Source organism: Mustela nivalis, assembly GCF_964662115.1.
Source record: "Mustela nivalis genome assembly, chromosome: 1".
NCBI classification, from domain to species: Eukaryota; Metazoa; Chordata; class Mammalia; order Carnivora; family Mustelidae; genus Mustela; species Mustela nivalis.
This window is the reverse complement of record NC_139020.1, coordinates 25247322-25262271: the sequence shown is the minus strand read 5'-3', so window position 1 is coordinate 25262271 and position 14950 is coordinate 25247322. Positions and strand designations below refer to the sequence as shown.

At 43.5% G+C, this 14950-nt stretch overlaps 1 protein-coding gene across 1 annotated transcript in view; it reads left to right on the top strand.

Annotated features, from left to right (window-relative positions):
• Nucleotides 1-14950, top strand: part of LOC309870124 (uncharacterized protein) — a 223488-nt gene that overhangs the window by 77880 nt on the left and 130658 nt on the right. The window contains exon 3 of the mRNA XM_082742251.1: nt 12720-12835. The gene's annotated coding sequence lies outside the window, so the exon portion shown is untranslated. The remainder of the gene's footprint in view (nt 1-12719; nt 12836-14950) is intronic.

The window sequence follows — 14950 nt, the reverse complement described above, 5'->3', positions numbered from 1 at the left end:
TCTGTTCCACCTCTGAGGGCAGCTTCAGGGAAGCCCACCTGATGCGACCCCTAGTGGTTACTCGCAGCCATAATTCGACATGTATTGGAGCAGTGATAGCCCCAGAAAATCTGAATGCTGATTCTTAGTTCCTTCACTTTACAATTTTAGAACTTTTGAACTGTGCAGGTAGAGAGCTCTTGATACATATTAATGGTTAGACCTCTCAGGGGGAGAAGGAGTGAGGATGAATGCACCTAGGCCAGTTTCCTAGGAGCTGACTTGTACGCTGTGTGTGAATTTGGTCTCACTTAAGAATCAGAGAGAGGATCAGAGGGCAGATAAAGAGAATTACACGATTCATTAATTTCTCAACCAGCTGTTGGCATAATTCAGAAAGATCACAGAGAAGGTTCTGAAGAAATCTTGTTGAATAAATAAACTTGGAACTACTGATTATGTGGTTTCCTTCTCTGTGTTTGTGAATTGGGAAAAAGATTTAAATTATAGAAACAGCAGTATTTCCAGCAAAATAATCCACAAATTTTAAATTCAACTGCAAATAGAAGAGTACATTTATTTATAATCCATTTGAATGATTCCTCTTTTTGGGTTGTTTTGTTCAGTGCATTTTATACTGGAAATCCAGGATGGTAAGTACTAACACACTTTCTTTCTTTCTTTTTTTTAAGATTTTATTTATTTATTTGATAGACAGAGATTACAAGTAGTCAGAGAGGCAGGCAAGGAGAGAGGAGGAAGCAGGCTCCCCGCTGAGCAGAGAGCCCGATGCGGGGCTCAATCCCAGGACCCTGAGACCATGACCTGAGCCGAAGGCAGAGGCTTTAACCCACTGAGCCACCCAGGCGCCCCTACTAACACACTTTCTGAATACTTTGTGAGTCAATGACTGTTTGTTCCATGTTAGTTGTCTATAAAGGGCAAATAGAAGACCCAGTAACCTGTACTGATTAACTTGGAAGTTTAATATTGTCGTGCTTATAAGTTATTTGAAGTGTTTAGAAGACAACTTGTATTGCAATCATTATTATTTTGTGACTTGATCTAATGGGTTTCAACAAACATAATATAGTGAGAACATCAAAAAGTATCCAATTAGTAGATGTAATGATTCTTGAATCTCTCAAGAGGGCAGCAAGACGGCACAGCTCAGTTCTCAGAGATCAGGAGGAAAATCTTAAAAAGCATTTCACAGACATTTTTTGACCTGATCATTCACATCAGTCCAACTAATGAAAGACAACATCGTGCTGAAATTTGTATTGGCATTTTATGGAAGTCTAGCCTCTTCTTTGTGAAACGAAATAAATTTTTTCTTTTTTTTTCTTGGTCCTTGTTTAGAGAAAAGAACTATACTTGCTTGAGATATCCAAATGCATTGTTTAAACCAGGTTATATGCTGTTTACATAAGGTACTGTGGATAATGAAATAAGAGCTTCTCCACACCCCTCATTACTTGATTTATGATCACATAATGGTTGTGCTTCTTTTTATTGGAGCTGTTTTGGAAATTACCTTTCTATCCATGATCTGTGTGTACCAGGTGGAAAGATCTTCAAAAATACAAATAAATTGGAGCAAAGAAAACTTGAAAACTTGCCCTAGGATGAATAGGGAAATAGGATGGAGTTGAACATATCTTTGCCCAACTCTGCAGAGGGGATTTGGTCTTTCCTCGAGTGGATGACAGATGAGGTTTGTTTCTAGCACTTCTCACATCTCCTTTCAGTACCTTCTCTGTTCCTGGTTCTCCAGATGCCATTCTTTTACCTCAAAAGTAGTCAAGTGATCCTGGAAAGGTGTTACCTAATAATGATTCAGAATCTTTCCTCTCTCTGGTGTATTCTATCTGATAAGGATTTGTGAAGATTAGAATGTTTTCAAGGTGTAAAGGAATCACTCATAGAATGGTAGCATCCTGGTCCTTAACAGGTGTCTTTTTTGTGTACAGTAGGCATTCAATAAATAGTCATTAAATGAATGAATAAAGACCTAGAAAGATAAATAAAAGTTGTAGCTTCTCTTCTGTCTGTCCAAAGTACAGAATAGAATTTCTCCTTCTTTTTGTGAGGCTAAACTTTGATGGGAGGAAAATTTAGTTTATTGTAATTGGAAGAAGCATAGGTAGATTCAGGCAGAATATTCAATGTTTTTTCATTACATTATATTGAATAGGATGACTAGAGGTCAAAGCAGGTTTAATAGCATGGTTGTCACCATGAACAAACTTAAAGTCTAAATTCAAAAGATTGTTCTCATCTTTCAAGTCTTAAGGTTTAGTAAGAATTGGATTTGTAAGAATTTAATTCATATTTATCAGGGACTTATTGTTTGCAAATCCCTGTGCTTCTTCTGTCTTGAATTTTACCCCACAGAATAAAAAGAATAAACTATACCTTTATCTTCAGTGAATTTGTAATCTCCCCGGAGTCCCAAGTCAAGCAAACAAGAAAACATTGATAACCGTAAAAGGTATAGATCACTAATGCAATGAGAGAGTGGCATGCCCCTGGATTAAAGGGTTCTGAAGAAGGGGAGGCAATGTAAGTTTGAGACCCTGGGGAAGGCTACACACAAAAGAGGGTCTTCAGATGACTCTGACTAGAGCCCAGCCAGGCTTCCAATATAGCGAGGAAGGGAGGATGTGCTGGAAAGAACAGTTTGTTCAGGATGTGGAAGTGATGAGTGTGGTAAATTCAGAAAACAAACTATAGCCGAACTGAAAATTGGAAAATAGGGCAAAAATTATGAAGGGTTCTGGGGCCCATGGTATAAAGGTTTTAGGGGATGAAGCTATAGAAAAGGGTGAACCACCTAACATTCTTGAATAGGTGAATAATGAAAAGACAGTCATACGTCCAGAAAGTTAACCTCTCTTCACTTCCATTGCTGTAGAAACCATCAAGATGCTGTAGAATAGCAGGAAGAGGAGGAAAGCTTAGGGGTAGGGGTAGGGGACAGTATGACCTGTTTAGTTCTGAGCTGTGAATATTAGTTATTAAGCTGATTAGGCTTTTAAATCTATATGATGACATATTTTTAAAAGTACCCTTAGAAATAATGAATCTGTGTTTCAGTAGCCACACCAAGATAGTATTAGTGGTAGGTATCAACCTGAACCCCAGGAATGTATCATAGTCACCAGAAACCTACTTGAAACAAGAGATGAGATCGAATAATGGTATGATTTTATTTTGTACTAGAAGCTGTTTCTCACATCAAATACTGGTAAGCGAATGGTTTATTGGAAGAAAATATACCCTTTAATAGAAAGCCAACACTCCTAGTCAAGAACATTTGTTATTGTTGTTCTAAATGGAAATTTACTACAGAAGCAATACTTTTTTTCCTTGAAATGAACATATATTGCAGAAATAGAGAAGACCTTTATGCATCAAACTAATGTCTTTGCCAGATTGCTGTTGTACATTTTCAAGATATGAACATTATCACTGATAACTCATCAGTTTTATACTGGATTTCACTTGGAGCTGCAAGTTTACCATTTTCATGATATCTGAAAAATGATTTTCTCATAGAACAGTAAAAATAAGTAATATAAAATAAAATACATGGGTGAATGCATACCACAAAATTCTGGGGAAAATAATTTAAAAAGTTATTTGAAAAATATCTTAAAGCTCTGGAGTTAGAAAAGTTTCACCACCTAATGGAATTTAATAAATAGGAATGAGAGCTATTTTGTTTATACCCAGGTCATTCACTTATTCCTCCCTTCGTCTCTCTTCCTTGCTCCATCTTTCACCCTGTCCTGTTCTCTAAATTTTCTAGATTTTTTTTGGTAGAGATTATTTACTTAAGTCTTTTAAACTTGGGCTTATTTTCAACCATGCTCTTTTCTTCCTTTCTCCCTTTATGTTCAAGCCGCTGCAAGAACTTGATTTTTTTTTTTTTCTTACAGTGTCTTAAAGTATGTCACTTTTTGCTTTAATTGTAAGGCAAGAATATAATATCTGGTCCCCTTTAATTTCTATTGTTACAACATTTTTTTTGGAAATACCTCACATTATCTCTATGCCCTGTAGTGTTGAATGGCAAAATCTGTACATCTTTCCTTTTGATTTCTCTTATCACTCCTCATATTCCATTTCACATTTATATTATCATCAAATGATGTGTTTGTGCATATATCCCTACAGCCGCAGAGATCTGTGTGGTACGCAGATCACACACATGCCCGGCCATCACCCGGTCTCCAGGCCCACAACCTCCCCTGGTATCCCTACCCTATTCCACAGAGAGGTTTGCTCGAGGGCCCTCCTGCCTACCCACTTCCCTGATGCCTCTGCCGTGTTTCCCCTGCCTCCTAAGCCGAGCCCTCCACCTTTAGACTCATGTTCTCTCTGCCTGGAACTTTCTGCCCCCTGCCTTCCCAGGCTACCTCCTGTTACCTTTATCTCAGCCTGAAAGTCACCTCTGGGTATGGCCCCTGTTAGCCATCACCCGATTGGAATTCTCTCCAGAGCAGAGATTGCTGTCCCTAATCCCCTTGTTCTTTATTCCCTGGCCTTGTCCGTCCCTAGAACATAAGCTCTGCAGGTCCACACGTCTCAGTGGGTTGTGAGTGTCTACCACTGCATCCCACATACCAGAACTACACCAAAGACATTGTAGATGCTGCAGAGATACTCACTACCTATGGGAAAGTGAACAAAGGCTGTAGCACACACTCTCACTTTGGGTAAAATAGTGTCACATGAGCGAGTCCTTCTCCAGATTGCCCCTGGACCCTTTTCTGTATTCTCTCTGCATGAGGCTAACTCCCTTGCCTGACCTCCAGGCCCTGTGGGTGGCTGTCCTGCTCCAGCTCTCCAGGGAAAAGTGGAAGACATGGGGGAAAGGGGGCACTATTCCCTGTTCCCTGAGCCCTCCACTGGCCTCAGCTGCTGCCACTTCCATGTCCTTCAGGCCCAGGGATGGACACCAGTTCCTGTTGCTAGAGACTGGGATCAACCTCCTTGGTCCTACTGTCCTCCCTGATGCAGCTGGGGACTGTCCCCTGGCCTCTAAATCCTCTGAACCATGTGTGAGAAGTGCTCCTGGCTGAGATCTTTGTTGGTAAATCAGGGCACTCTGCTCTGTGAAGAAGATCAGGGAGTCTTTCCTCTCTTCACGAATGCCAGGCACACTTTATTTATTTATTTTATTTCTTTTAGGTATTTATGTGTGTGTAAGCATTCTGTTTTTCACCATAAGAGATTTTTTCTTAAGATTTTATTTTATTAATGTGTGTGTGAGAGAGAGAGCACAAGAGAGGGGAGGGGAAGAAGGAGAAGCAGACTCCCTGTTGATTAGGGAGCCGAACATGGGGCTCGATCACAGAACTCCGAGGTCATGATCTGAACAGATGGCAGTCGCTTAGTGAACCACACAGGCACCCCCATGTAAGCAATTTTTAAAAAAATTTTAGGCTCTAATTTAACATTTTCTGGCACTCAAAACTACAGTAGTCTAGATTCTGCATCATGGGGTCCATGATGTGCATACAAACACACACAAAAGGTTGCATTTGCCATCTGTAGACTACTGTTTATTTTGGCTGCATAAAATCCTTGAATGGTAAGCAACAAACACTGTCTGAAACAAAGGAACAAAGATTAGAAAAGAGAGAGAGAGAGGGAGAGGAAGAATGAAATGGTTGCAAATTCTTATGTTTTCCTATCGATAAACATAGGACTAAAATCATCCTATGAATACAGGACTGAAATATGGATCTAGTTCTAAAATATGAATTTAGGTCTAAAATATGAACTCAGGACTAACATTTAGTTTAGGACTCAAATAGAAGTTTAGGACTCAAATAGAAGTTTAGGACTGCACCATTTCCTATAGTTTGAGTAGGATGTTGTTTTAAGATTTTTTTCCTTTTCTTTCTCTGTTTTTCACCACATTTTTAAAAAAATTTCTTTTCAGCATTATAGAACTCATTGTTTTTGCACTACACCCAGGGATCCATGCAAAACGAGCCCTCCATAATACCCACCACCTGGCTTCCCCAACCTCCCATCCTCTGCCCCTTCAAAACCCTCAGGTTGTTTTTCAGAGTCCATAGTCTCTCATGGTTCACCTCCCCTACCAATTTCCCTCAACTCCCTTCTCCTCTCCATCTCCCTATTTCTTCCATTTATTTGTTATGCTCCACAAATAAGTGAAACCATATGATGCTTGACTCTCTCTGCTTGACTTATTTCACTCAGTATAATCTCCTCCAGTCCCATCCATGTTGCTACAAAAGTTGGATATTCATCCTTTCTGATGGAGGCATAATACCCCATAGTGTATATGGACCACATCTTCCTTATCCATTTGTCCATTGAAGGGCATCTTGGTTCTTTCCACAGTTTGGCGACCGTGGCCATTGCTGCTATGAACATTGGGGTACAGATGGCCCTTCTTTTCACTACATCTGTATCTTTGGGGTAAATACCCAGTAGTGCAATTGCAGGGCCATAGGGAAGCTCTATTTTTAATTTTGTGAGGAATCTTCACACTGTTTTCCAAAGTGGCTGCACCAACTTGCATTCCCACCAACAGTGTAAGAGGATTCCCCTTTCTCTATATCCTCTCCAACACACGTTGTTTCCTGTCTTGCTAATTTTGGCCATTCTTACTGGTGTAAGGTGGTATCTCAATGTGGATTTAATTTGAATCTCCCTGATGGCTAGTGATGATGAACATTTTTTCATGTGTCTGATAGCCATTTGTATCAGACCACATTTTTAATCTAAATTTTGAGCTCCTCCTGCAGACTTTGTACCACCAGTCCTAGTGCACACATATGGTCTTCCCTCGAGTGTCTCTATTCATTTGTCCACCTTTAGAGGATACTTAAGTCATAGTGGCATGAATTTCAACCAAAATGCCATACTGACAGCCTATATTTCAAACACGTCTGATTGGGGAATCTCTGTATTCCTGAAGCTTATTGAGGACATTACTTTATATATGCAGTACGAGGTATAATGGTGTCTTCCTCCAAGTAACCGTGGGAACAATTTAGAAAGAGTAGCTTCACTAGAGACAGAGGACTCAGACATTCTTCACGGAAGTCCATGCAGTTGGAAGCAGGGGTGTGGCTGTTGAGAGGCCAGCTGTCCTGAGCCCAGTCACACCTGCAGTGGCCTCTGGGTCCCTGTGCCCTCACAGTGGGACCTCCCTGTTTCCTGGCGGCCTGTGCCCCCAGGAAACCCTGTCATTGCCCAGGATGCGGTTGGAGCAGCAGAAGCAAGAAGGTCCCTCAGGAGAAGTGATCAGCCTCCAGTCAGCCTCTGCCTCAGGGAGATCATTTTCTCTCCTCAGCTCCTGTAACATTCTCTCACTGGATACAGCGGCCACCCAGCCTTTTGTGGCTCTGTCTTGATGGAAGAGGACAGCCTTGCGATACGAGGAGCTGTTGATCTCCATCTCATGGGCCATCTCTTGGGCCATGTTCCCATAGTGGTTGCACAAGTGGCAAGTGAAAGTCTTGTCTCTATAGATGCTGGTCAGTTTCTGTGTCATTTGCAAGTGCTGAGCTTGCCCTTGAAAGTGTTTTCTGTGAAGTTGCAGAATGTCTTGGTCCTGTTCTTCTTGGGTTTTCTGAAGTTTCTGCTTCAGCTGCTGGATCTCCCTGTCAAGCCCTGAATTTTCCTGTTGCAGAGATGGTTTCTGGGTTTGGAGACTGTGTATTTGACGTGTCAGCATGGCGATCTCTCCTCTTTCTGCCCTTGGCTGTCTGAATCTATGTTGCCGTTCCGTTTGGGGACTTGGAAGGAAGACATGGAAGCCCTCAATGTCAGTGACGCCCTTCCTCTCCAGGGCTTCGCCATGGGCGGGGTGATTGCCATTTCCTGCTCCCCTCTTTTGCGCGACCCCCCAGGTTGTGGCAGCAGCATGATCTGTGGGGAGGTGAGGCGAAGGGATGGCCTGCATCCCAGGTCCTGCCCTGGGGGAGGACAGTGACTGGCTGGCCTGATCTTTCAGGATGGGTTCCGTATGTGTTGTGGCCAGTCCGCGTTTTCAAGGAAATCATTCATTCTTTCCTTGCCACGTTGTACTCCGCCCTTCTCAGATTCTCTCCTAATGGGTTTTTCACCAGGGACCTAGGGCAGGTTGAGGCTGGCTCTTTTGTGCCTTTTTCAGAACACTGGCAGCATCCTGTTGTTACGTGCTAGGTGTGTATTCGTTGCTGAGAAGCGCAAGGTTTGTCATGTGGGAGGACTGATCCCTACTGTGGGTGGCCTGAGGGCGTCATGGGCTTGCGTGGTTGATCTAGCATTCTCAGTGCAACCTCCATAGACTTCATGGTGGTCAATACCCCTTTAGCTCAGTGCCTATGCCCTTCTTCGAGTGAGTTGTCTCTTCCTTAAAGAAAGCAGCACGACAGTACCTAGCAGCGTCACCAGCACAACACAGAGAGCCGTGGGCTGTGTCTCCAGCTACGAGTAACTGCCAGCAGAGCACCCCACAGCTGCTCCAGCACCAGCCTGCAAGTGGATGTGGCAGCCAAGAATGGGCCCTCCATGGCTATGTAGGGCTTCAGAGCTCTGCCTTCAAGCGCCAGCATCCTATGGCTACACCTGACCACTAGAACCATGAGGAGAGTTCTGCCTCTGAAAGAGAACCCTGGCAACCAGGGTAGATCATCTGGGCTGGGAGAGGGGAAGTGCGATAGATCCTAGAACCCAGTTGTCCATCACTTTGCTGTAAATTAGAAAGGGACATGAATCTCACAAGAACTAGGGCTGGTAGGAAGGCCTGATCCCAGCCTGGAGCTCTGCCACTCAGAGCCCACCTGGCCCTATAGCAAATCGGGGGTCAAGGCAGGGTTGGGTCATGTTGCTTTCGGTGCACAAAAAAAGTCAGGGCCGAGTGTTAAGGCCTCCTTCCCAGCAAGTCCCATTCTCCTCATCTGAAGTTTCCCTCTGCTGCAGGGACTCTGGTTCTGTCTGTAATGGTCCCAGGGATCTCCTTGCCCTGAGACACCCTTCTTCCGTGTGGCCATGGTGGGCAGGCAGGTGACTGTGGGAGTGACCTGGAGGGTATCCCCAGAGGTATTCACGAAGGGACCAGGATTCCAATGCTAGCACCTCCGAAGAAATTGGCTGGGTCCAGCAGGGTCTTACAGTTTCATGGACTCTGTGGAGACAGGCTGTCCTTGTTCAGCAGGTGTTCCTGCAAGGGGGTGACTCTGCCATGCGGTGACAGAGGGACCCAGCCTGTTTCCTGCCTGTGGACGTCCATTCAGAATCTGTGTCTCCCAAGAAGGGCCTGTGGATGACCAGCAGCCTTTCCTCCTCACCTGATGGTTTGGGGTCCATGATGAAGCCTGAGAGCAGCTTCGTCACTCTGGGAAAGGGTGGAAGAGGCCTGGCCTTCCAGGAGGCTGGGCTGCCTCTGAGCCCCGGCGGAGGGACGCTAGAAATGGATGGAGAAGCCTTCTAAGCCTCATTCAGGGCCAGGTCACTCACACAGCATCCCAGGGGACTAGCCTTGTGTGGTTAGTTAGGCAAGGTGTGGATTGAAGTCAGGCTATGGCAGAGCCTGCAGAGTTCGTGTGCTCACTCTGTTGTGAACCTGTGGACTGGCTGGGGTTTGGCTTGGACAACGAGGCCTGGGAGGACGTCCCTGGACGTTCTCATGCAGGATGTATAGTTGAACAGTCCGGCCTCACATGGGAGTCCTGGCCCACCTGCAAGTCTCTGATGCCTCAAGTGCTCTTTCCTGCAGGCTTCGTTTCCCTCAGAACGTTAGCTGACAGCACTTGGCATGAACATTGCAGAGGTGGAAGAACAGGGCTTTCTATCTCCAACCTCTGTTTTACAAATCTAACAGAGGGCGGAAGAGATGCATTATTGTCTGATCCCATTCAGAAGGTCCAGTGGCCCCCCAGCAGGCAGAGACTTGATATCACATGACGGACACTGTGTCAGGCTTGAAACATGATATACAGGAGGGGCAGGGAACAAAAGCTCCTGTTTTTTCAGGTATTTTGTGTCTATTAAAAAAAAATCTCCTTACTGATAATCAACTTCCTTTTTTAATGTTTAATTCAATTCCCAACATACAGTGAGTCATTTGTTTCTGATGCTGAGTTCAGTTATTTATCAGTTGCAAGGAACCCGTAGCGGTCATCACATCAGGTGTCCTCCTTAATGCCCTACACCCATGTATCCCATTCCCCCACCCAGGTTCATCCATTTGTTTCCTAGGATTAAGAGTCTCTTGTGGTTTATCTCCTCTCTGATTTGTTTCCTTTGAGATTCCCCCCCAACCCCCGCCATGATCCTCTGCGCTGTTTGGTAGAATCCATAGAGGAGTAAAGCCATAAGATCCTTGTGTTTTTTGGGTGGACGTTTTTCGCTCAGCATACTAGCTTCCAGTTCCATCCTCGGTGAGATCCATGGTAAAGTTTTATCCTTTCTGATGGCTGAGTACTATTCCATGGTGTGTCTCTACCAGATTGTCTGTATGCATTCCTCTCTTGATCGACATCTGGGCTCTTTCCAGTCTGGCTATTGTGGACATTGCTGCCATACACTTTGGGGCTCAGGTGACCCTTTGCGTCACTCTAGTTGTATCTTTCGGGGAAATGGCACCCTAGTGGTGCCATTACTGGCCCAGAGGGTAGGTGAAGTTTTTAGTTCTTGAGGAACCGCTGTACTATTTTCCAGAATGGCTATATCAGCTTGCGTTCCCACCAGCAGTGTAAAGTGGGTTCTCCTTTCTCTGCCTCTTCGCCAACCTTTGTTTTTCATGACTTGTTAATTTGAGCTCTTCTGACCTGTGCTTAATTGACTGAGCCACCCAGGTGTCCCATGCTTCCATGAATTTTTCAATGTCCTTCATTTCCTGGCCAACCAAATCATTCTTTGTGGGATCCTCTTTAGCTTCTATGTGTTCCAGTTCCTCCTAGATCTCCTCTTGTGATTGAAGTCCAGTTTCAAAGCATCGTGGTCTACAGTTAGGCAGGGATGCATCCCATTCTTTTCGTACTGGCTGAGACCCAATGTGTGACCCAGGATGTGTTTTCCTCTGGAGAATTTTCCATGAGCATGGGAGAAAAATGCATATTCTGTTGCTTTAAGATGGAGTGGCCTGAATAGATCTGTGAAGTCCAACTGGTGCAGTGTGTCATTCAATCCCCTTGTTTCCTGGTTGATCTTTGGCTTGGATGATCTGTCCATTGCAATGAGTGAGCTGTCAAAGTCCCCTCGTATGACTGTGCTATTGTCAAAATCTTCCTTTTATCTCGTGATTCCTTGGTGTGTACCGTGGGCTGCTCCCATGGTAGGGGCATCAGTATTTACTGTGGTTAATTGTATGGATAGACCCACTCAGGGTGTTCCCTTGTCCATCGTCATCTCTTATGAGAGTCGTTGGTTTAAAATCGAATGGTGTGCGGTGAGGGTTGCTACCCCAGCTTTCCTTGGATGTGCATTTGCATGAGACATGGCGTTCCACCACCTCAAGTTCACTCTGGAGGTACTTTGAGTCTCCAATGAGTCTCTTGCAATCAGCATATGGAAGGGTCTTGCTTTTGTCTCCCATCTGATAGCCTGTGACTTTTGATTGCAGCCTGGGTCCCACTGACATTCAGAGTAACTACTGAAAAAGATGAATGTAGTGCTTTTGTACTTCCTCTAAGGTCACTGTTTCTGTCCATTGTGTCTGTTCCTTTCTGACCTATATTCCTTTGGGCCTTTCTTTTGGCTTGCACAAGGTCTTTTACTATTTCTTGCAGGGCTGCTTTACTGGTCACCGAATCCTTCAGTTTCTGTGTGTTCTGGAAGATCTGGATCTCTCCTTCTATTCTTAAAGACAGCCTTGCTGGAGAACATCTTCTTGGCTGCATCTTGTTCTCATTGAACAGTCTGACAGGATCATGCCCATCCTTTCTGGCCTGCCAGGTCACTGTGGATAGGTCTGCTGCCCGCCTTCTGTTTCTACCTCTGTAGCTTAAGGACCTCTTGTCCCTAGCTGCTCTCAGGATTTTTGTCTCTGAGATTGGCAGGCTTCTCTCTTTTAGGTTGGGGTATTGATGTCTTTTTCTTCATTTTGAGAGGGTTCTCTGTGCCTCCTGGACTTGAATGCCTGTTTCTTTCAGCTACAGTTCCAATCTACCTTCTGCTCCTCTCTTTCCTCTTCCCCAATTAATCGAATACCATTTCACTTTAGGGTCTGACTGTTCTCTCAGATCACCACCTCGTAACCTAGTCATTCTTCATCTCTCTTTTCCTCAGTTTTATTCCCTATTGCTTTATCCTGGCTGGTAGATCCTCCCTTTTATAAAAAGGGCTTTATTTAGTTCCTTGAGAGAGAGAATGAGAGAGAGATCAAGCACCTGAGAAGAGGGAGGGTGAGAGGGAGAAGCGGACTCCCCGCCAAGCAGGGAGCCTGATGCAGGACCAGATCCATGGACTGTAGGTTCATGACCTGAGCCGAGGGCAGTCGCTCAATCAACTGAGCCAACCAGATGTCCAATGAGCCTCACTTTTTGATCGCATCTCACGAATCCCCTTTTTTATTTTGATTTGATTAGATTGTACTTCTTTGATTTCTCCAGAAAGGGATTCTCCAGTGTCTTCTGTGCTTTTTACAAACCCAGCTCTATCTTTAGAATTGATATTCTGAATTCTAGTTCTGAGATTTTACAAATATCCATACTGATGATGTGCCTGACAGTCAGTAATGCTTCTTGTGTTCTCTTCTTAGGGAGAAGCAGACTCTCTGTTGAGTGGGGAGGCTGACACAGGGCTCAATCCCAGGACCCCGAAATCATGAACTGACCTGACGACGGACGCTTAGTGAACTGAACCACCCAGGCACCGCCATGTAAGCATTTTTTTTTTTTTTTAAACTTTCAACTCTATTTAACATTTTCTGGTCCTCGAAAACTACAATAGTCTGGATTCTGCCTCATGGGGTCCTTGCACATGCACACACACTCACACACACACACACACAAGAGGGTGCATTTGCCATTTGTAGAAATCTATTTTGGTTGCATAAAAATCTTGAATGGTAAACAACAACTACTGTCTTAAGCAAAACAATAGCGATTACCAAAATAATAATAATAATAACAACAACAACAACAATAACAACAGAGAGGAAGAAAGATACGGTTGCAAATTCTTAGGTTTTCCTATCAATGAACTTAGGACTAAACTCATCCCGTTTGTTTAGGTCTGTCCTATTGATCTAGTTCTAAAATATAAATTTAGGTCTAAACTACGAACTCAGGACTAACATTTAGTTTAGGACTCAAATAGCAGTTTAGGACTGCACTAAGAACTATTTTTTGTAGTTTGAGTGGGATGTTCTTTAAGGTTTTTTTTTTCCTTTTTTTTTTTTTTTCTGCTTTTCAGACCACATCTTTTTAACCTAAATTTTAGTTTTCTCCTGAAGAGTTTGTAACACCAGTCCTAGTGCGCAGATATGGTCTTGTGTCGAGTGTCTCTATCCATGCCCACCTTTAGAGGATGCTTAATTCATAGTGGCATTTATTTAAATCAAAATGCCATACCGACAGCCTATATTTCAAACACATCTGATTGGGGAATCTCTGTATTCCTGAAGATTATTAAGGGCCTTTCTTTATATATGTAGTACGAGGTATAATTTTGTCCTCCTCCAAGTGACCGTGGGAACAATTTAGAAAGAGTAGTTTCGCTAGAGACAGTGATCTCAGACATCTGAGTTTTGATTGGAGCCTGAAACCCACTGACATTCGGAGTAACTACTGAAAGAGATGAATGTAGTGCTTTTGTATTTCCTCTCAGGTCATTGCTTCTGTCCATTGTGTCTGTTCCTTTCTGACCTATATTCTTTTGGGGCTTTCTCTTGGCTTGAACGAGGTCTTTTACTATTTCTTGCAGGGTTGGGTTACTGGTCATTGATTCCTTCAGTTTCTGTTTGTCCTGAAAGCTCTGGATCTCTCCTTTATTCTGAAAGACAACCTTGCTCTATAACGTTTGCTTGGCTGCATCTTGTTCTCATTGAACAGTCTGAGAGGATCATGCCCATCCTTCCTGGCCTGCCAGGTCACTGTGGATAGGTCTGCTGCCAGCCTTCTGTTTCTACCTCTGTAGCTTAAGGACCTCTTGTCCCTTGCTACTCTCAAGATTTTCTCTTTGTCTTTTACATTGGCAAGTTTCACTATTATATGTTATATTGATGTCTTTTTCTTCATTTTGAGAGGGTTCTCTGTGCCTCCTGGACTTGAATGCCTGTTTGTTTCCCTAGATTAGGGAATTTCTCAGCTACAATTTTTTGCAATCTACTTCTTGTTCCTCTCATTCCTCTTCCCCAATTAATCTAATACTATTTCACTTTAGGGTCTCACTGATCTCTCAAATCCTCTCCTTGTAATTTGCTCTTTGTTCGTCTCTCTTTTCCTCAGTTTTATTCTCCTTCATTTTATCTTCTATGCCACAGACTCTCTCTTCTGCATTGTTTATCCTCGCAATTAGATCCTCCATTAAAAAAAAAAAATAGAAAGGCTTATTTATTTCCTTAGGAGAGAGAATGAGAGACAAAGATAGCAGAGAAGAGGGAGGATCAGAGGGAGACACAGATTCCTCATCATGCCTGATGCAGGACCCAATCCAGGGACTCCATGTTCAGACCTGAGCCAAGGCAGTCGCTCAACCAACTGGGCCACCCAGGTGCCCAGTGAGCCTCACTTTTTTTTTTTTTATCACATCTCATGAATAGCCTTTTTTTATTTCGATTTGATTCGATTGCAGTTCTTTTATTTCTCCAGAAAGGGATTCTCTAGTGTCTTCTATGCTTTTTGCAAACCGAGCTCTAACTTTGGAATTGATATTCTGAATTCTAGCTCCGACATTTTACAAATATCCATAATGATGAACTGCCTGGCAGTCAGTAATGCCTCTTGTTCTCTTTTTCAAGGTGAGATTTTCTGGCTTACCTTTTTGTCCTGAG